Source organism: Rhineura floridana, chromosome 3 (assembly GCF_030035675.1).
Source record: "Rhineura floridana isolate rRhiFlo1 chromosome 3, rRhiFlo1.hap2, whole genome shotgun sequence".
Classification (NCBI taxonomy): Eukaryota; Metazoa; Chordata; class Lepidosauria; order Squamata; family Rhineuridae; genus Rhineura; species Rhineura floridana.
Genome location: NC_084482.1, coordinates 75,678,001 through 75,701,027, shown reverse-complemented (window position 1 = coordinate 75,701,027; position 23,027 = coordinate 75,678,001). Strand labels below are relative to the sequence as shown.

At 42.1% G+C, this 23,027-nt stretch overlaps 1 protein-coding gene across 8 annotated transcripts in view; it reads left to right on the top strand.

Moving 5' to 3' along the window:
- The first annotated feature begins 469 nt into the window (after positions 1–469).
- The window catches only part of EVI5L (ecotropic viral integration site 5 like), a 76,561-nt gene continuing 54,003 nt past the window's right edge, over positions 470–23,027 (top strand). For 2 of the 8 annotated variants that reach the window (XR_009761363.1, XM_061616655.1), the window contains exon 1: positions 679–944. The gene's annotated coding sequence lies outside the window, so the exon portion shown is untranslated. The other 6 variants (XM_061616661.1, XM_061616660.1, XM_061616656.1 and 3 more) reach the window with 5 other exon arrangements.

Below are 23,027 nucleotides of genomic sequence, written 5' to 3'. Positions count from 1 at the left end.
CCCACACACCCTATTGTCATCAGCATCAACCAGGAAAACCTGGAGCTGAGAAGTGCATCATCTTAATGCATTTGAATGGGAACAGATCCCCTCCCCACCACCTTAAGCAATTTGGATGTGTAATTTCTTGTCGTGGTGCTGCTAGAAATGTTTCGATACGGACGCCCATGGCTTGGTACTGGAATGGGGGAGAGGTTGGATGGAGAGAGAGAAGGACAAGGTAGTTCCTGTTATCCTTCGCAGCCGTTTCACTCGACCATTCTAGACATCGACTGTACCAAGGAATAAAGGAGATCTGCCCTTAATAAACCTCATTGGTTGGTGGTTTTGTCACTCGGGTAGATTTCTGCAAGCACTTCTAACTACCTATTAATTCACACAGTCATGCTATTGGCCCTCAGAGAATTATGCAGGTTTATTACCGTCCCTTCTCCTGCCATATATGTATATAATATTCCCGCCCCCTTCAGGGCTCCCTTTCTCTCCAGCCGTTGCTACAGCCATATCCCGACCCTTCTCTCTCTATCTATGCACAGCGGGCGACGAAAGGCGGGGGCACGCGAGCGCAGGATCCGGTTGCTTGGCGAAACCTGAATTCCTATTGGAGGATGAGACTGGGTAGGCGGGTTTCAAGCGTGGAGCGCCCGGTGCAGAATTGGCCAGTAGGTGGGAAAGGGGGGTGGAGCCCATGCCCGTCAGTCCCTGAATTGGGGCCGCCGCCGCCGCGGTAGGAGGGAGGAGGCAGTGGGGACCTCTCCGGGAGCTCCTCCCTCGCCGCCGCCCGCAGCATCTCCATGGCCGCTGTGGTTCCCGGCGTGGTTACCCCCGCCGTGCTGCTGCATGTGCTGACGAAGGGGGAGGCGGTGGCCGTCGAGGCCGGGCCTGGAGGCTCAGGACCCCCGCCTCCCTGAGAAGGAGCCGAAATGGCAGTGCCGGCCGCGCAGGTAGGAGGAAGATGAGGGCGAGAGGTCTTCCCTTGCAGCCTCTCAGGAGACCACCCTCTTCCGCTTGGGCGGCCCGGCTTCTTGCCGAGTAGCGCAAGGTACCCTCTGTGAGAGGACGGGTGGGTTATGCTTTTCTCTCCCTCCCTCTCCCCGTAGTTTGCTTTCTGTACCCTCCCTCCCCATGTAACGTTGAAGTCTTCCTCCGCCTTGGTTTCTTATCCACCCCAGAGGTCTGTGGGATAGCTGTCTTCTCCTGCTTTTTTCTCGTAGCTTTTAGGCAGGTCCTGGGCCCATCTCTCCTACCTCTATGGGGCACTTGGCCTAAATGTATTGGGACTCTTGGATTTTCCCGAATTGCAATAACACCCTTCCATGTACTCGCTCAGGACAGGCCACCTTGTTTTATGGGAAGACTAGCGAAGGTTTCTACTCAACCATTTCGGTGTCCTATCTCTAAGGGGAAAGAAGAGTGTTCTTCTAGACTCTCGAGTTGGGAAGGGAAGATACTTCTTTTCCAAATCCTGAAGGTGTGTCCTACTCCATGCTAATCCCCTGAAGTGACTTCTCCTTCCCTGTTGTCTGGCACTTAAGGAATGGCTTGCTCTTCCTTTCCCTTAGGCATGTCAGCAATTACCATTTATCACCCACTTTGAATGTACAAAGGGTTGTGCAACCCTTTCTCTTTCCACGATGAAGTCATTGCAACTCTTGACATTTCAGACTGGATACTGAGACTGAACACCGTAACTTGCCAGTGTGGTAGTTCTTAACCTTTTTTGGGTCATGGACCCTTTTGAGAATCTGATGAAAGCTATGGATCCCATAAATAAATAAACAGAATTAATTGTTTTGCATTGGAAGGGTTTTTGTGTGTTCTTGGTTCAGACTCACTGAAGCGCATCTATGGACCACATGGTGGATACCCAGTATATTTGCAGCTCATCTGCAGCTTGAACCCAGGTTCATGGCTTACATAAATCAGTTGGATCACAGAGACGACTTTGTTTTGGTAATGGCTTTCTGGCCCATCCAGGTCTTGCCACCTCCCAAGTGAAATGAAACTGCTGAAGGACATGGATTATCTTGATCTGAGGACTTCATCTATGATCTTACTTCCTTGTCTATTGCTCATTGTGATCAGTGAAGACATACAGTACCTTTTCTGGCCAAGAATTGATGAGGTTTCCATTCTCTGTCCTACGAAGTTCTTGGTATTAAAATGTTGATTGACAGGTTTCCTTAAGAGAGGGTGTATCTGTTTTAGAAAGTGTAACCAGCTTAAAGGTTAAAGAAAATGGCAATTTAGTCTCCCAGCCAGGGTGACTCTTTTCTTGTGCTGGAACAGACTTGTCTCTTGATTGCCTGCTTTAGAATGGAATTAGCTGCTTATGATCCTCAGCAATATTCCACCGTTACTCTTCCCACCATTCCCATTAATTATATCTCTGTATGAATGCTGATTTGTAGGTTGGTTTCTGGTGACTTTGACATTTTCAGGATCTAATTAAATGCACCCAGAATGTGGGCTGTCATTGCCCAGTTAACAGTGGGAAGCTTTTCTCTTGTGTTCACTTCTGGTGGGGTTTAGTGAGTAGGATAGGAATTGAGGACACTTGTCTGTCTTGATACATTTTTCTACAATATACTGTCAGCTACTTTTCATTGAAAGATTGCCACATACATTCAGCTTTAGTGTTAATGTCTATTATTTATTTATTTAATAGTTAATGTAATCAATTGACCAAAATGGCTTCCATTGTGAAGATAAGCTTTTATTTTTGCTGCTTGTTGTTGCTATATTATTTTGAGTTTGGGAAAGTGAATAACCAAGTTGAATGTTAGGGCAGCAGATACTCAGATTTGTACTTTTGGTATCCAGTGACTTCCTGTCTTTGCCTTAATCAAATCCTGAAGAAAGTCCAGCTGTTCTTGCCTGCTTACCATCAAGTACCAGTGGGAAGCTTTCTTAATAATATTCGGCATTTGTTTTTAGCTGTAGTTGAAGTCTAGTGTTGTCGCTTAAACAATGGGAGAACTGTTTCCAAACAGTGTGTCTCAAATGAAGCAAGAATGAATGTATGCATGGGTACAGACTGTTGCTGTGACATGTCTTGAAAAAATGACTGTGTATTAGCAAGGCCACATTCACACTATATGTTTATGCCACTATTATTCCACCTTAAAGAGTCAAGAATTCTGGGAAGTATAGTTAGTGAAGGGTGCTGAGACTTGTCAGGAGACCTCTATTCCTCTCACAGAGCAACAGTTTTCAGAGTTCTCTGGGAAGAGGGACTGACCATTAAACCACTCTGGGAATTGTAGCTCTGTGAAGGGAACAGGAGTTTTCTGACAACTCTCAGCATCCTTCACTAAATATACTTTCCAAGATTCTTTGAGAGAAGCCCAGACTATTTAAAGTGGGATAAATGTATGGTGTGAATGTGGCCAGAGAAAAATCCAAATTGCCAATCATAGTTACTAAACAGCTATTGGCTGTGTCTGCTTAGAAGCTCTATCTGTGAGAATCTTATGGATACTAATACAATGTTTTAAAAGCTGTTTTTCCTGGCTGATAGTGGCTCATGAATTGCTGATTTAGTGTGGAATTCCATAGTCAAACAAAACAGAAATGATAAGAATGTCCTGTGTCTGACCTATTGTTTAACACATGGTGATGGTAAGTAGATGTTGCTTAAGAGTGGGCGATTGTTGGGCATTTCAGTCCTCAGATGTCCTTAAGATTTAATATTTAACCTCTTGAAGTCAGGAATTTGGTATGTCACAGCTGAAACTGAATAAAGTGATTTCCTTTCTGAAGTACAGTGTACCTGGGATATAGAAGCATTTTAGAAATTAAGGGTTTGCTCAAATATCATTTTGACATTCACAGAGCATTGGGTTCTACAAAGAAAGGGGGCTGTTAATCTTCCCACATTCTCATTTGTTACAATAATTAAGAACATAAGAACATAAGAAGAGCCTGCTGGATCAGGCCAGTGGCCCATCTAGTCCAGCATCCTGTTCTCACAGTGGCCAACCAGGTGCCTGGGGGAAGCCCGCAAGCAGGACCCGAGTGCAAGAACACTCTCCCCTCCTGAGGCTTCCGGCAACTGGTTTTCAGAAGCATGCTGCCTCTGACTAGGGTGGCAGAGCACAGCCATCATGGCTAGTAGCCATTGATAGCCCTGTCCTCCATGAATTTGTCTAATCTTCTTTTAAAGCCATCCAAGCTGGTGGCCATTACTGCATCTTGTGGGAGCAAATTCCATAGTTTAACTATGCGCTGAGTAAAGAAGTACTTCCTTTTGTCTGTCCTGAATCTTCCAACATTCAGCTTCTTTGAATGTCCACGAGTTCTAGTATTATGAGAGAGAGAGAAGAACTTTTCTCTATCCACTTTCTCAATGCCATGCATAATTTTATACACTTCTATCATGTCTCCTCTGACCCGCCTTTTCTCTAAACTAAAAAGCCCCAAATGCTGCAACCTTTCCTCGTAAGGGAGTCGCTCCATCCCCTTGATCATTCTGGTTGCCCTCTTCTGAACCTTTTCCAACTCTATAATATCCTTTTTGAGATGAGGCGACCAGAACTGTACACAGTATTCCAAATGCGGCCGCACCATAGATTTATACAACGGCATTATGATATCGGCTGTTTTATTTTCAATACCTTTCCTAATTATCGCTAGCATGGAATTTGCCTTTTTCACAGCTGCCGCACACTGGGTCGACATTTTCATCGTGCTGTCCACTACAACCCAGAGGTCTCTCTCCTGGTCGGTCACCACCAGTTCAGACCCCATGAGCATATATGTGAAATTAAGATTTTTTGCTCCAATATGCATAATTTTACACTTGTTTATATTGAATTGCATTTGCCATTTTTCCGCCCATTCACTCAGTTTGGAGAGGTCTTTTTGGAGCTCTTCGCAATCCCTTTTTGTTTTAACAACCCTGAACAATTTAGTGTCGTCAGCAAACTTGGCCACTTCACTGCTCACTCCTAATTCTAGGTCATTAATGAACAAGTTGAAAAGTACAGGTCCCAATACCGATCCTTGAGGGACTCCACTTTCTACAGCCCTCCATTGGGAGAACTGTCCGTTTATTCCTACTCTCTGCTTTCTGCTTCTTAACCAATTCCTTATCCACAAGAGGACCTCTCCTCTTATTCCATGACTGCTAAGCTTCCTCAGAAGCCTTTGGTGAGGTATCAGTCATCTTATTCATAGCATATTTGTTTTGTGTGTCAGCATTTACAGGTGTATTGCATTGGCATGGCTAAGAAGTAACCACTTTGTGGAACAATTTGGGGTAGCAGCTCACTCTCATTACCGCAAATCTGAGGAAAAGAATAGTTCCTTACTTGAAAAGTTATTTTACAAGAACCGCTGTTTTCAGACGGAGGCTCAGCAGTTCGAATATTATACTAAGCCAGATCAAACATGCAGTTTTCTGGAGAGAAGATCATGTGGCCACTTTGGTCCTCCTCTGGTCCTGTTACTGCTGCACTACCTGGAGCTTAGCATTATGTGCAAACCCAGGCTCATAGTTTAAACTGCTTGAGACAAACCAGGAGCTGTAGCCAAGATTTATTCTATGAATTCCCACTTGTGATTTGTCTCAAAAAAGATAATCATGAGCCTGGATTTGGATATAATGCTAAGCCAAACCATGGTTTAGCTCACAACAGCACAGTAGCAGTGGACTGGAAGAGGACCAAAGCAGCCACAGTCGTCTCTCTGGGAACCCACATACTTGCTCATTCACGCGAAGCTATGGTTTGCTTTAATGTTGCATGCAAACCAGGTCATTGGGTTGGATCCAACTTAGTAATGACTTAAGCCCCATTAATATCAGTGAATCTGCTTGAAGTATGACTCTCTGATCTAGCTCATTGTCCCTGAGAGAGGGAAATCTGTTGCTTCATTGATGTAGTTCAGGGGTCCCCAAACTGTGGTCTGCAGACCACTGATGATCTGCAAGCTTCATTCAGGTACTTCATGGCATGTCCATAAAAATACAGTTAAAAGTTATACAATATCTAGCACAACACATTATAACTGCTATAACAGACAGAAATAATTAAGTGGTTTGCCCAAAATCCCCACCAATTTTCAAGTGGGAACCAGTGCTATGCTTCATTTTCTTTCCAGTCATGGTTTGACTACTATACCCAATTTTTCTTGCCTAAATGTTGTGCTTTGTCTTTTCATGCTTTATATCACAACAGTCTGAAGTCTCATTAGTTTGAAAGCATATATTGGTGAAGAAAGTTCTTCTATCTTGGATTATCTACTGTCATACAAAAAGCAGCTTGAAATGAAAAAGTCATGTACTTAAAATGTTTACAAATGATCAAGTGGGAAAGATTTGATTTTTCAATAACTTCTTTTGTTGGGTGAATATCTTGTACGATAGGGAAACATTGTCCGAAACATTTTATGATTCTATACAACTAAATACACAACCTGGTGTCAAAGTTTATATTAAAAGTTCATGTGTTATGGAAAAATAATGTTAAAATACTACACTGTTAAATGTTCAAAGTGGATAATAGTCTAAATAGAAATTGTGAAATTCCCATCTTCTCTTTTCAAGTGGAGAGCTAGCATTATTGCATGGGCCATCTAGTTACGGTCTGCTATATAATGTAGTGAATCTTGAAAGATCTCCATATGCTTCACTGTTATCTGCTGAAGACTTGGCTGTAAGAGGGTGAGACAATATGCAGATGAAAAGTATGCTTATATTTCAGGCCTAGCAACTTGATCCCATCTTTTATCTTGCTCTTTCTTGCACAAACCTTTGTAGGCATGCACTTATGCACTAAACTGGGTGGGTTTTTTAAATGATGGGCTTCCTGTGATATTAGGAATATAGGAAGCTGCCTTCTACAAAGTCAGGCCATTGGTCATTCTAGCTTCGTATTGTCTACACCGACTGGCAGCTGCTCTCCAGGACTACAGACAGAAGAAATACCCAGCCCTTCCTGGAGATGTTGGAGGTTGACCCTGGGATCTTTTGCAGGCAAAGCAGATACTCTGCCACTGAGCCACAGTGCTTCCTCTTAGTACATTGTTGTTGTTATGTGCCTTCAAGTCAGTTATGACTTATGGTGACCCTATGAATCAATGACCTCCAATAGCATCTGTCATGAACCACCCTGTTCAGATCTTGTAAGTTCACGTCTGTGGTTTCCTTTATGGAATCAATCCATCTCTTCTTTGGCCTTCCTCTTTTTCTACTCCTGTTTTCCCCAGCATTATTGTCTTTTGTAGTGAATCATGTCTTCTGATTAGGTGTCCAAAGTATGATAACCTCAGTTTCATCATTTTAGCTTCTAGTTATTTGTCTTCTTTGCAGTCCATGGTATCTGCAAAGCTCTCCTCCAACACTACATTTCAAACAAGTTGATTTTTCTCTTACCCGCTTTTTTCACTGTCCAGCTTTCACATCCATACATAGAGATCGGACACCAGATCAATTTGCAATTTTTTGGATGTGGAAAAGCTACACCTACTTGGCCTCTTTCTGGCACTGTGGACATTGAAACTAATGAGTAATGTAGAGTAATGTAATGAGCAGTACTCACCACTGAGTGGATGACTTTCAATCTGTGGATTGTGCTAGGAGATTGTGAACTACAGACTCATTGTATGTTGGAGAACTTAAAGAGTGGTTACCATGGCAAAGATGGCAATTTAGGATGGCTTTACTATGTCATCACTCGATCAGAAAAGACTGACATGTTAAAATCAATTTCTCTCTCACACCCCCAGTCAAATTTCTTGTCCAGCTTCAAACTGTGACTTCACTATGTCTTTGGAAGGCTGCAAGCCTCTGGTAGGCTCTCTTGGTTGTCCACAGAAAGACCTCTCCTCCCTAACTGTTGGGCACTGTGGCTGCAAATCAGTGTGCATGAATAAGGTTGGGAATGAGAAAAAGAGAATGGAGAGAAAATTTGATTTTTGAAATTTTGATTTAGTATTTGTATGCCACTTTTCCAATAACCAAATAGAGCTCAAAACAGCTCACAATTACAAAATATTAACAAAAAAGAATTTCCTAACACAAAAGAAATATACAATAAAAGTACAATAAATAAATCAAAACTATATAAAATAGCTAAATCAAAAATACAATTCAGTCATATTAGATATGTTAGGAATGCCAATCAACCCTGTAGCAAGAAACAGAAAAGCCATCCATCAAGCCATCAATCAAGTATTAATGGCAATACTTGCCTTGCCTCCCCTCCTTGTTCCTTCAGTGAAATCTCTTCAGACTTTACTGTAGTGTTGGCAATAAGTCTGCAGAACTTAACAAGCTCACAGATGCTTACAAGCCAAACCACCCACACATACTTCTCCATTTATGCCAAGAGAGACGAAAGTAAAGAACCAACCTGTATAAATCTTCCTTGCATGGTTGGCTGCTGGCTGCTGCTGATTACTCACCTCAGGAAGCTAGACTAGTGGCTAGTCATAAACCTGTTACAGCGTGAAGCAGCATCACTGGTGTGTAGTAAGTATTTGGTCCGCTGGCAATATCTGTATCCAAAGGCTTTGCAGAGAAATTCTGGAGAAGTAGTCATGCTAGTTTATTGCAGCAGCAGGCCACATGAAAGACTAGATTATTATGGCATAAGGGTTTGTTGGTCAAAGCCCATGAAACAGAAAAGAAATTGTCATAAAATGGTTGATGTCGAAACTATGGATTGGATGCTTTGGGTAATGAGTTTCTTGTATAGAGGGAACTAAGACCTTGTTATATCTCTGTAGAGGAGGGGTGGGGAACCTGAGGCCCTCCGCATTTGTTGGGATTCCCAATTCCCATCAGCTTCAGACAGCATGATCAGTAGTTGGAGATGATAGGTGTTATAGTCTAGCAACATCGGGAGGACCTCAGGTTTTTCACCCCTCCTGTAGAGAGGACAGATCAATATATGGTTGTTCAAGTTGTTAAGTTGATTATCTCAAAAGAATTTTCAGTTGCCCATATTCAACTTACCTCTGAGGTCAACTTTGGGCTTAGAGTTCAATTTTTATAACCCCTTCCATTAGTATATTACTTTTGAAGCTTTTAGGAGGCTGGGTGGGGAAAGACGAGTAAAATGACCACAGTTTGAGCAGTTCATTGGCTGTTGCTTAAAGACAGCCTTACAAACATATCACAAAAGTAAGTATTCCTCATGCACGCAAACCTGTCCTATGTCATGCACCTGGGCAGGACCTGTCTGGGCTTTATCTTATGTATAGAATCTAGTTTGAAGTAGATGCTTGCATACTGCTATTACTGGACTAAAATAGAAGCTCTTCAAAGCTTCCATTTTCTAGTTGCTTGGAGGCATTTCTTACACTCAGGTGACCAGGCAAGTAACTATTTACAAGCCTGCTGTAAGAATAGGTTGTTATTTTTGTGATGCATCCTTTTATGGTAATTTTTCATACTTTTGCTTCACTGCATTTTGCAACCATAAACAGAGCAGCAAGAATAACTTTGACTTCATTGCATTCTACATTTTATATGTCCTTCTCAAACTCTGATACAGTAACTTAAAATAAAATGGTAGCTTGAAGGCTTCTAGAAGTATTACAGTAGTGAAGTTTTTAAATTCAAGTCTAATATGAAGCAGCTTTGCAACTGTGTTTTTTTAGGTTCATGTGTATCCTTATACTCTGAAGTCTTTGGATTTTGGTGTGTGTAGACCTGTCTGTCATACATAGCAAATGCAGTACAAAGCAACTATTCCTGGCAATACAAGTGCAGCCCAGTCCTTTGTGTGTGTGTGTGTTTGTGTGCTAACGTAAAATCCAAGGAGACTTATACCCAGATAAGTATGCATAGGTTTATAGCCTTAGAGTAACACTTTTCCATAAATCTGCCACCTTTTCCATAGATATATGCAAGAAAACTCATCTTAAAACCGTTGCCTTATGTTCAATATGTGTTTGGTATTTTTATCTGGAAGCTATCTAAAGCATCTGAGCTACACAGGGTGATGTGATGAATGACTTCTGTTGTCTTCTCACTGCCTTCTCATGGAGTAATTTTCCTTCACCATCCTCAGTGTTTAGGTATGGTCTAAAACCAGGCCTTGAAGTTTTATCCCTCAAGAGGGTACTTCCATGTGGAGCCGTCCCTCTAGAAATGTAGGAATGTCATGTAGTTTCTTATAATACAGCCTGCAGAGTTGGTGGTAACATTGTGTGCACTCCTGTCTCGTGTATAAATTACACACATGCAGTCTCAAATTGGATAGGATGAATCTTAACTGGACCCTATTATTTGGAAAAAGTTGAAGTGACCAATAACTTATCTGGGATTCACTGTTGGTAGCTTTAGCTGATGTTCCTTCTCCCAGATTAAAGAGTATTCACAAACAGTGTCTTGCATATACTTTTGTCATAATCTGCCTTGACTTGGATCAACAGGTTGATTGTATAGTGACTGGGGATTCTGGGTCACGCCATCTATAGTAAGCATTTGATATACAGCTCAGGATGTGATAGTGTCTTTGGTCCCAAAGGTAGACACAAAAATAAAAATGCCATAATTTATGAGTGAAGTAATAAACATTTGCAATCTTAGCACTCTTGCAGGGAGGCCTGGTATACTAAGATTTTGTGTCCTGGTGCTCCTTTTATTTTACAAGGTTTTGAGCTGTTTAAATGTATACCACTGCTATACTAGATATTTTTTCCAAGGCGTATTAGGATTTGTGTTAAGGAGATTTTAAACAAAACTTGCTGGCTTAGAAATCTTAATAATGAACACTGGAATGAACCCTGTACTCGGACAAGCTGGATATGAAGTAAACATAAAATAATTACAGGATGAAGGGGTCAGTGATGGCAAGCCATTGGGATGTAGTGAATTGTATGTGTTTGAGGTCCTTTTTAGGCACTAGCTTGAACACACAAGCTCAAGACTTTTCTCTTCTCCCAGGCATTTTAGCATGTGTTTTTAAATTGCTTTTTAAAAATGTGTTTTTAAATTTGTATATTTGTTTTTTATTGTTGTAAACCGCCCAGAGAGCTTCAGCTATGGGGCGGTATACAAATACAATAAATAAATAAATAAATAAATAAAACTCTAAAAGGCTGGGATGTGCACTCATGCCTTGCCCCAGTGGTCATTCATGGGCTGCTCTCAGACCTTTGCACATAGAGTGTAAAGGTCTAAAGGAAGCTTCGGTATGCTTTTGGGTGAATGCACTTGGAAGCCTCTGTGCAATTGGAAACCCTGCCGTATCAGGGACCTAATTGCACAGAGGCTTCTTACTGTAATCAGCAGAACACATATAGCCCCTTTCAGATCTTTGAGCTAAGTACATGAAGGTCTGAAAGGAGCCCTGCCTCCCAACATTGGGACACCAGTTCATGAGGCTTGTGTACATGCCTTACCCTTCTTTGCAGTTTTAATCCTTGTTAAACCCTTGCATGCTCAGGTGAATGCCTGAGGAAGGGTTAGGTCATACCAATTGTTTTTTATCCAGTTACCAACTTGTATAGAAACAGGTTGAGTATATGCAAAACATGGGTTATTTTTTTAAAAGAAGTGTTTCCTACTATGTAACCTAAAGCACCACACATTTTGCTAGCCTTAGTTCTTTGAATGAAGCTATGCCTGTCATGTCACCTACTACTAGCACACACATCCACACCCGAGCCTAAATCATGTCACTTCAGCAGAAAGTCCAGAGGAGGAGAGGAGTGTACAGTCAGTTTCAAAATGCTTCAGGGTGGCATGGGGGGGGGGAAGGGAGTGACCTTTGATACGTACACTTTCTGTTGCCGGTTTGGTGATATGGAATGGTAGCTCGCATTGCATAGACTCCATGTGAACAGTCAAATTTGGGGACTCAGGTGCACATCTCTGCCACTGACAGCCATCCAGCTCCAAAGTAGTGGTGAACAAACATCAGCACAGACTATCCTACTATATTCATATAATAATGTGTCTGTTAAGGGAGTGGCTCTGAACAGCTGTAATTTCTTAGCATTTTGGAGCTCGAGTTAACAGAAATCCCTTAACACAAAATATTAAACCAAAGAGGGGGTAAACATTTTGACCCAGTGGACCAGATCTTTTATCTTGCCCTACCTGGAAGAACAACATTAACAGGTGGGCGATTCTACCCACCTGTCAGAGTTGGCCAGTGGGGGAGATAGTGACCAAGCAGGACTGAACTCCTTGCACATCAGCTGATGCATGGAAATTCAGTCCTCCTTTCTGTAGGGATCAGCTGTGCTGGTCCACTGACATTGCTATCTGCTCCACGCATAGTGTCACATACATTGTAAGATGTGGGGCATGTGTAGATGGTTTGGGGACAACTGCAAGAGGTTCCCTACCCCTGTTTTAAATTAAAAGTATATTTTGTTAATTGAATTTGATTGCAGTTAGAAGTCTATGCCTTCAACTTTCTCATCAGACAAACTTGAAATTGAAAATGGGAAATTCAGTGGAAAGAGAAAGGAAGAAGTATAATAAGAAATCACACACCATTTAGAATGGTTAAAATTTGCATACAGCTTATCTTACACCCATTAAATGGCTACTTTATTATGTGAAAAATAGTCAAAACATCTGATAAAGATGTCAAAGGGAGTTCAGAGCTTATCTGAAAGTCCCAAATGTATTTTGTTGTTTTTTGATTCCTATCTTATTGAATGCTTTTCTTGTATTTTTACATAATATTTATCATCTAAGGCTACAGGAAATAGCTAAGCAAAGCAACATAGGAGGAAAACATAACCAATGAAAATTTACAAAATAACTAAACAAACTTTTTTGAAAAGCTACAGAGTATCTTTTGTAAATGTTAAAGCAACACTGTAAGGTAGGCAAGTATTATCCACATACTATTAACTCACCCTTTGCCAACCTGGTGCCCTCTAGATGTTTTGGGCAACACCCATCAGCCCCAGCCAAAATAGCTGTGCTGGCAGGAGCTGATGGGATTTTGTAGTCCAACACATCTGGAGAGCATCAGTAGAGATATGAAGGGCCGGGGGGCGGAAGGCTTTTCTCAAGCCTTTTCCTGATTTTTTTTCTGGGCTGTGACATCTCTAAGCACCAGGCTGGTGAAGGCTGCATTAACTGATATAGTAAATCCACAGCAACTGTCCACTGAAAAAAAGAAAAGGCTAAGGGTTTATTCTAAGCTTTTCCTTCTGATGTACAAGGAGCTAGCACACTATCCATTCTCAACAGTTTGGAACCAAAAGAAAAAGTATGGGAAAGGAGAATGGATCAAAAAAGATACTGAAAGGAAGGAGAAATATTAGAGAAAGAAGGAAAGAAAGAGATGGGAAGGTTGGGAAAATGAGAGCAGGGGAGAGACTGAGCAAGAAAAAGGGAGATCCATTAAGAATAGGGATGTAAGGGGATGCTTCCCCCTCCCCATTATTTGGGATTGATATTGTCTTCCTTTTCTAACCTATAGCTGGGTATTAAAACTCTCTTCCCCTGCAGAAAGCATAACTGAGGGGCTAAGCCCCCACTTTATAATTGTGGTGGCTAGGGTTTAACCTCTCTGACAAAATGGTTCTTGTGCTTTTAAAGTTCTTGCTGCTGTCGGCGCGTAGAGAAGTGAAGCAAACCGTAACATTACAGAGGCGGCAGTGGAGCCAGCGATAGTGCCTTCCAGGGGTGGTTGCGGTGGGGCCATGGTGAACACCCAAAAGAGCTCGCAGCGTCTCCCTAGTAAAGCATCGGTAGCAGCGATCTCCGGGCCTAGAAGCCATTTCATCTCATCCAGGACCTGTTTGTCTAGGACTAGCATCTGGGCGGCTACGGTGGGGCGGGATGAGGAGTTGACCCGGGCGGTTGCAGTTGGGGGCTGGTCGGTGCCAGTGCAGAAGACGACTGGAAAGGGTGGTGCATTGGGGGGACGAGTGTGGCCATGCACGCCACACCCTGGATGAAGAAACTGAAACATCTCACCACAGAAGTCCAGGGAGCAGACAGTTTTGGGACCCCATTTTCCCTGATGACATTAGCGCTGTCAATGGGTGCTAAATCCCCATCACCTGCCTGGTTTATCAGAGCTCAGAGTATCAGCTGCAAATACATTCTTCCTGAGGCCCATACAAGGAATTCCAGTGTTTGAATCTTTTGCACTTAGGTCCCGTGTGGCCTACTCTGGCTTTTACATTGTGTTTATGTATATGGATATTGTTCATGTATCTGTTAAAAAGAGAGAAAGACTTCAATGGATGACTGACAAAACTCTTAAATGGTTAAAGGTAGAAGGAAAGCAAAAGCAAAACAAAATACAAACACAGTCAGGCCCCTAAATGCAGTAATACAGCGACTATACTAGGGACAAAGAGAACTATTACAATAGCTATTGTATAGAAATAGAAGAGGACAACAAAAAGGGTAGAACAAGAGCCCTATTTCAAAAGATTAGAGAAATTAAAGGGAAATTCATACCAAGAGTAGGGATGTTGAATAATCAACAGGGGAACACACTGACTGACCGAGATGAAATAAAAGGAAGATGGAAGCAATACACTGAAGAACTCTATAAAAGAGATGCCAGGATGACAGATTCATTCACGGAAGAACCATATGATGAAGAACCAGAAATTTAGAATATGAGGTGAAAGCTGATCTTAATATACTTGGAAGAAACAAATCAACAAATCACCAGGTACAAATGGCATACCAAATAGAATTGCTGCAAGTTACTGAGACTGAATCTGTCCAAAATTTGACAAGAATTTTTCAAGAAATATGGAAAACTAAACAATGGCCCACAGACTAGAAGTGTTCAATATGCAGTGCTGTGAAAAAGTATTTGCCCCCTGTCTGATTTTCTCCATGGTTGCATATTTTGGTACTGAATGTTATCAGATCTTGAACCAAAAGCTAATGTTAGAGAAAAGGGAACCTGAGTAAACAAAATTTTGACACTTATTTCATTTATTTATTAAACTTTAGCAACACCCAGTGCCCTGTGTGAAAAAGTAATTGCCCCCCTAGTTAATTCAACCCAATGAAAGGGATTATTAAGGCCAGACATTTGAATACCTTGGTAAACAATCAGGCGTGATTTGGGCCAGCCCTGCCCAACATAAATCTGACTAACTTTGGCCCTTAACATCAGACTGAAGTTGCTAATGCACAGGTTCCAAAGCCAAATCATGCCACAATCTAAAGAAATTCCTGAACACCCCTGGAAAACAGTTGTTGATGCATATCAGTCCAGAAAGGGTTACAAAGCCATTTCTTAGGCTCTGGGGCTCCACTGAACCACATTGACTAAATGGAGAAGGTTTGGGACAGTAGTGAATCTTCCCAGGAGTGGCCATCCTGACAAAATCCCTCCAAGAGCAAAGCGTAAAATCATCCAGGAAGTCGTGAAGGACCCTAGAACAGTGGCCCGGGATCTGCAGCCCTCTCTCACCTCAGCTAAGGTCAGTGTTCATGACTCCACCCTCAGAAAGACACTGTGCAAACATGGGATTTATGGCAGAGTAGCAAGGCGGAAACCACCGCTCACTAAGAAGAATATGAATGCTCATTTAGAGTTTGTCAAAAAGCACCTGCATGATCCTCAAGAGTTCCGGAACAATGTTCTATGGACAGATGAGTCAAAGATGGAAGTTTTTGGGCAACATGAGCTCCGTTATGTCTGGCGAGAACCAAACACTACATTCCACATGAAGAGCCTCATACCAACAGTCAAGCATGGTGGTAGCAGCGCCATGGTTTGGGGATGCTTTGCTGCATCAGGATCTGGACGACTTGCCATCGTTGAAGGAACCATGAATTCTACTTGGTATCAGAGAATTCTGCAGCAGAATGTCAGGCCATCCATCCGTGAGCTTCAGCTGAAGCGCAGCTGGGGCATGCAGCAATATAATAATCCAAAACACACCAGCAAGGCTACATCAGAATGGTTGAAAAACAAGAAATTCAAAGTTTTGGAATGGCCTAGTGAAAGTCCAGACCTAACCAACATTGAGAAGTTGTAGCAGGACCTGAAAGGAGCAGTTCATGGTTGAAAACCCACAAATGTCAGTGAAAGCAGTTCTGCATGGAGGAGTGGGCCAAAATTCCACCACAGCGCTATGAGAGACTGATCAAGAGCTACAGGAAGCTTCTAAAGGTGGCGTAAGCAGGTTTTGAGTCTAAGGGGGCAATTACTTTGTCACACGGGGCATTGGGTGTTGCTTAACTTTCTTTAATAAATAAATGAAATAAGTATCAAAATTTTGTGGTGTTTGTTCACTCAGGTTCCCTTTTCTCTAATACTAGATTTTGGTTCAAGAACTGATAACATTCAGTGCAAAAATATACAACCACACAGAAAATCATACAGGAGGCAAATATTTTTTCATGCCACTGTATATCCCAATTCCAAAGAAAGGGGGTCCCAGGGAATGCAGTAATCCAATTATTGTCTTAATATCTCATTCAAGTGAAATAATGCTCAAGATTCTACAACAAAGGCTCTTACCATATATGGAGTGAGAAATGCCAAATGTCCAAGCTGGATTTAGAAAAGGAAGAGGTACCAGAGATCATATTGCAAACTTACGTTGGATAATTGAACGGAGCAAGCAGGGCTGTGGAGTTGGAGTCGGAAGCAATTTTGGGTGGAGTTGGACTCTGAGTCGGAGTCAGTAGAAATGTACCAACTCCGACTTCAAAATAAATATTGATTGACAAATGTTTTAAAATATAAATTCAAAATGTCAAAGAAGCTTCCCATGAAGTCAGCTGTAGTTGAGCATTTCACCATAACTCAAGATGGAAAACATTTTGTGTGTCAGTGTATGACACAGGACCCAGATGAAGACAAATGCTGTGATGCCGAGATCAGCGCATATTCAGGCAGCGATAAAAATGCTCCTATGAGAGCTTCCAATTTAAAAAGACATTTACAGCCCTTTCCAGGGCTGTAGAGTTGGAAGCAATTTTGGGTGGAGTTGGAGTCGGACAGTAGAAAAATAGAGTCGGAGTCGAAGGTTTGGTGTACTGACTCCACAGCCCTGGGAGCATGGAATTTCAGAAGAAAATCACTCTGTGCTTTATAGATTAGAGCAAAGCCTTTGTTTGTGTGATCATGAAAAACTATGGAATGCTTGAGAAGAAATAGGGTGCCACAGCAACTGATTGTCCTGATGGGCAACCTATACTGTGGACAAGAGGCTACTGTAAGGACAGAATATGGAGAAATTCACTGGTTCCCAAACGGAAAGGGTGTGAGACAGGGGTGTATTTTATCACCCTATTTGTTTAATCTCTATGCAGAACATATCATACAGAAAATGGGATTGGACCAAGATGAAGGAGGTATGAAAATTGGAGGGAGAAATATCAATAATTGAAGATACGCAGACATGGATTGATTCCATAAAGGAAGCCACAGACCTGAACATACAAGATCTGAACAGGGTGGTTCATGACAGATGTTCTTGCAGGTCGCTGATTCATAGGGCTGCCATAAGTTGTAATCGACTGGAAGGCATATAACAACAACAGAGAGAGCATCTATAAAACACATCTAGAAACTATATAGGTGCCACAGAAATTGTGTTTACATTGAAATAGGCAAATTTACTGTAGAAGAGCAAATGTTTTTGATAAGCTATTGCTGTTTGTCCATTACCACCTTGCAAGCACACTCTCCATGTGTATTTGTCTTTGGGGAGTGAGATTTAAAGAGAAAGTAGATAACTGACGTGTTAGGGAAAGAAATGATGCAACAAAGCCTGGGAATAGGGTGATTTTGTTTTTGCTAATAGATATCTCACTGTGATTTTAATAATGGAGTATAAATTCAAAGGTCATGTTTGAAGCTAGTGGTTGCACATGAAAGCAGGGCTACCCTCAAAAGCCAACATGTTAGGGGTTTGGATTGCAGTGCATTACGACAGTTGGTCTGATGAACTGGGATGAGTAATCTTATATTGCAGTTATGCTTGGGCCAGAGCTATGCTGCCATAATACCAGGGGAACTGTTACTGTATCCAACACATACTCATCCCAGGATTGGGGGGAGGGGTGGGAGGATAAAGAACAGGCCAAAGAGAAATCTAAAAACAACAAAAATGGCAGCCCCAGCATCCTTGGCAACACTACTGTGGCCCATTGATCTCAGAATAGGGGTGAACCAACCCATACTGGCTCGTACACAGTACACATGCATCACAGCACCCCATCACACATGTGAGCCCCAGTGGCACAGGCAGCAAGCATATGGCTCCTGAGAGACCCTAGGCAGTCCTGCAGGAAGCAGTCTGAGACCCCAAATACCACACTGTACACACTCATTTCATTTCATTCTTGGGATGCAATTGGCCTCCCTATGAAACCCCACTCCACCACCACCATTTTGTATGATAGGCCAGGTAAATCAGTGGAGTTCCACGGGTGTACTTGGTACTCTATGGGTTTAGCAGGGCTTAAAACAAATCCTAAAACCCCTCAGCTGGTCTAACTCCAATGCAGGTTTGCATCCTTAATCCAGCATGTTGCAAAAATAGTGCCCTAGGCTGCAATCCTAACTCCATTGACCTGGAAATAAGCCCCACAAATTCAATAGGTCTTATTTCAAGTAGACATGGTTTGGATTGCATTGTTAGTCATAAGACTTGGTAACTTCATTGGGAAACTTAGTTGACGTCTCTTTCAGATGTCACTGATAATTACAAATATCATTTTTAAAAAACTACCAAGCAACTTAAAGTATGAGGAGTTGAATGAGTAATTTCTTTTGGTAAATATCTTTACAGATCCTTTAAATTTTGCAGAAACATCAGTTAAATAAAGCCCAACATTTCTCTGTGTAACAATTAGTGGACTAAAGAAAGGTAGTATGAGCCTTTTGGAATTTTTAAAAAAAACCTTGAAAGTTTTTTCACATCAAGGACTTAAACCTTGTACCTGAATTATTTGTGAGCTTAGAAGTAAAATGTTGCATGCTATTGATAGGGATGTTGGTTGTGTTTTAGCAATCTAAAAGAGATCACCAGATGCAAAATGGGCAAACTGGAAAAAAACACTAATCTAGTTCTCATACAGTTCTGATACGTCTTAAAGTTTGTATCTTGAACTACTGCCTTGAGTTATCAATTCAACTGTCATCTCCCCATAGAGCCAAGAATTCATAACCTTTGTACTCTCTTTGAAATGCTAGTTTTAACACGTTGTTTTCCCCTATATGTTGTGTTTATCATTTAGATTTGCCATGTCGCTGGAAGTCTCTTCTGTTAACAAGTTACACTTGATTGTCATATGAAATCTCTAGTACGAGTTGAAGTACTTGCTTAGAGCTGTTAAATATACTGAATTAAATGTTAATCACAAGTTCCTCTTCTGTGCTCTCTGTGACTTTCACAGTGAATTACACTTGGTGCTGTCATATAAAAAGTGCTAGCTGACTTGCTCAGGATGGTCTTGTCTGCATTGCATATCTTTTCTGAATTAGTGTTATACCTGTTTAGTGCAGCTCATAGTACTTGAAAGCCTTGTGTCAGGAATGAAGACCTTATAGCTGTTGTATTGTGCAATAGTGTGTGCTTCTGTTTTAAAACAAAACTGAACTTAGGGCTGTTCGGTTTTGTGGTCCCCGGTTCATGTATTCCTCCTGATTCTGGCTTTAAGCACAGGATAGACACTAGGTATTCTTGCTAGCACCTTTCAACAGGGTCTGCTTTTACCTGACCAACTGCATCTACTACTGCTTGCTTGTTTATGTAGTTGAGTATTTTGAGAGGGGATGAATGGATCAGTGTCACTTTCACTTGTGTCCATTCCTAAATCTGTTCATTCTTTCTCTGTATTAAGGTATGATTTCTTTTTTCCTGGGAGGGATGGTCTTGATGGTCTCAGGGGCATTTGTGGCCCCATCTTGAATGTATATGCTGCAGTTGCTGCAGCAGCAGCTGAGCTTTCTAGCCATTTGGATCAGCTATCGCCTGCAAAACAAGGCTTTTTTAGAAGAAAAAGTCAGGCCTCGAGTCACCTCATAATGCTAAAGTTTTGCAAAATCCATAATATAACTGTGTTCCAACCTGTGCTTTAGTTCAGGAAGTGCAGATCAAGCTCACTTCACAGTATGGACCAGCTGAATTCCTCAAGCATCCCTACTGTTTGAGTGTATTCGTGCTGGTACTGCAGCATTGTATAGGCTGTGTAGGTTGCAGAATACTGTTTGCTGATTAATCTTTGTATTTCCCCTTCCCCGTGTTGGGTATTTTATCATAGGTCACTGCTTGACTCTTGTAGCTACAGGTATTGGCATAGTTTGGGAGAGTGACTGAACAGAACAGTACAGGAAAGTTCTCCTTGTCTGTCTCAAACAGATGCAACACAGCAAGCCTTTGTCCACAGACTTGAAGATAGGCTAGCATCTTTCTCAAATGTAAGTAGCATGTGGCAAGGAATATTGCCAGGTTATTTTGCATATGATGTTTTCCAGAAAGTGCTGAGCCTCCTTAACTCACAGTGAAATCTGTAAGATCCCACCTGTGATTGAATTCAGTAATGAGCTATGAAGTTCAGCTGGCAGCAAAAATTAAATACTTGAGCCAGCGATTAAATGCTGATGTAAGACCGTGGTGCCATCAGGATAGACACATTAATAGTTTGCATTTGCTGCATCTTCTCTTGTAAGAAGTGAAGAGATAAGTTTGTAGAGATACGGGTGGAAATTTGTTGTGCTGCATTCTCTAGCACAGTGGTTCCAACCAGGGAGCTATGAAGTAATCCGGGGGGGGGCAGTAAAGAAATGATTTTTGTTTAAGTCTTCACTCCCTGAACGCTGTCTGCTCCCTACTGCCACTGCAGATGACACCTCATTCCAAATGAGAGGAGAGGACTTTGCTGAAGCACCAGAACATCTTTCAGGTGTGCCGGGAGCAGGCATCTCCTTATACCGCACATGACAGATGCCAAAGGAGGCTGAGGGAGGTACTACCAGGAAGAAAAGGGAATTACTCTCCCGACTCTCATCTCCTCGCACTGTTGCTGCTGACGACACCCTTACTCAGAATGAGAGGAGAGGGGCTTTCGTGAAGCAAAAAGAAGCGAGGCTGCAAGGAAAGGCTGCTTTCCCCTTCCTTCCTGGCAGCCAGCCGGACTGCCTTTCTTGACCCCTGCTTTGCTGCCACCTCCTTTTAAAAATTATTGTTATTTGCAAGACTACCCAGATCTCACCTTCAGCCCAGACTGAGCCAAGGAGCAGTGAGGGAGCTCAGGGCTTGCTTGCCCCCCATCTCTGGGGTTGTGTGTGTGCCGGTATCCCTCCTTTCTTTCACCTACATTCTGCCCCCCAACCTCTCTCTAAGATGCTGCAGCAGTTGGGGGCTTCCTGCCTCCCACATGCCCAAATGCATGCACTACAGATACTTGCAGGAGGGGCAGGTGTGTTTATGTATGTGCGTGCTGATATGTCTTCTGCTCCACTCTCATTCCCCAAGTGCACGCTAACCAAGTTATCAGTTCTGATGATCATCCCAAGACCTAAAAGCACTAACCCCCTCCTCAATCTATCCACCCTTTTGTCTTCACAATCTGGCATCCCCACCACTACCACATTGCTGCTGCTTGGTTACTATTACTGTTGTTTTTAAAAAGCTCAGCAGGTTGGCTGAGGCTGGGGTCCACATACTGCAGCTGAAATGTATTTATTTAATTATTATTGCATTTATATCCCACTTTCCCCTTGCTCAAGGTGGTGCACATGGTTCCCCTCCTTTCCATTTTCTCCTTACACCAACCCTGTGAGAGAGGTCAAGCTGAGAGACTGTGTCTGGCCCAAGGTAACTGGGTGGCCTTCATGGCTGGGTGGGGATTTGAACCTGGATTTTAGCCCAGCACTGTAAACCACTTGTGTTGGAAGACAGGTTTGTACATCTTCAGACTGTCGGGGGGGGAGTGGGATCCCAATTTAATTGCATTAAGAAAAGAAAGCAATATCTCCCTGTCTGCAGGAAGCTTTTTATGGAAAGGGATATTTGGAGATGTGATTTTGCCATGCACCATTTTTTCTATTAACAGAGACTAAAATTACAAATGGGGGGGTCACAAAAAAAATTGACCTTACAAAGGAGGTCCCATACTCATAAAGGTTGGGAACCACTGCTCTAGCATACGGTTGAGCTAATAAGGGTTCACTAGACCTGTAACTCTTTTGTGTGTTCTTCAGACTCAAGTAGTTGATCACTACACGCCGCAGGTGAGGGCCTCCTGCAGATACCATCTTATCAGGTGATCCATTACGTACAACATAGGAAGTATACCTTTAGTATAGTGGCACTCACCCTTTGAAATTCCCTCCCCTTCAATCTTAGACAGGCGTTATCCCTATTATTTTTTGGCGCCTACTGAAGACCTTCCTCTTTCAACAAGCCTTTTAAGTAGTGACCTTATCCCAGTCTGCATCTGTGTTGGAATTGCTTTTTAAGTTTTTTTAAAGATGTTTTGTTTTAATATATTTTAAATTCTGTTTTTATGATGTTTTTGAGTGTTTTTAGTGTTGTTGTTTGCCACCCTGAGCCTCTACTGGGAGGAAGTACAGGATATAAATTTATTAAACAAATAATAAATAAAACACCGAACTGTCCCTTTTATTAGCTTGATCCTTAGGTGCCCTGTTTCCCTCCCATCTTTAGATACTCATAACCGAGCAGAGCAAGTGCCACCCGGGTGGACTGACTACAGCTGCAAAGTGGCAGGGTGAGGTGGAATGATGGGCCTCAATAACTTGCTCCTTACATGTAGATAAACTACATTTGGTGTGTCTCTGGTCCTATGTCACAGGTGGAATAAGAAGGACTTGTTTTTGTGTGCTTAATCTGTAAAGCTCCAAAATATATGCTTTGATGCTCAAGGTAAGTTTGTGTTAGAAAGATTTTTCCAATAGGAATGGCTAAATGTAGAGAAGTTTTTTATAGAAGTGTCAGGACCAAGCAGAATAATACTGGGTTTGTCCCTAGCAATAAATCTCTGAATGTGTGCCATCAGTAGATGTTACTAATGCCTGAAATACTTTGGCCTGTACTTATTCCATTGAGTAACTCTGGGTTACCACTGGAACCTTACTATTTAGTCA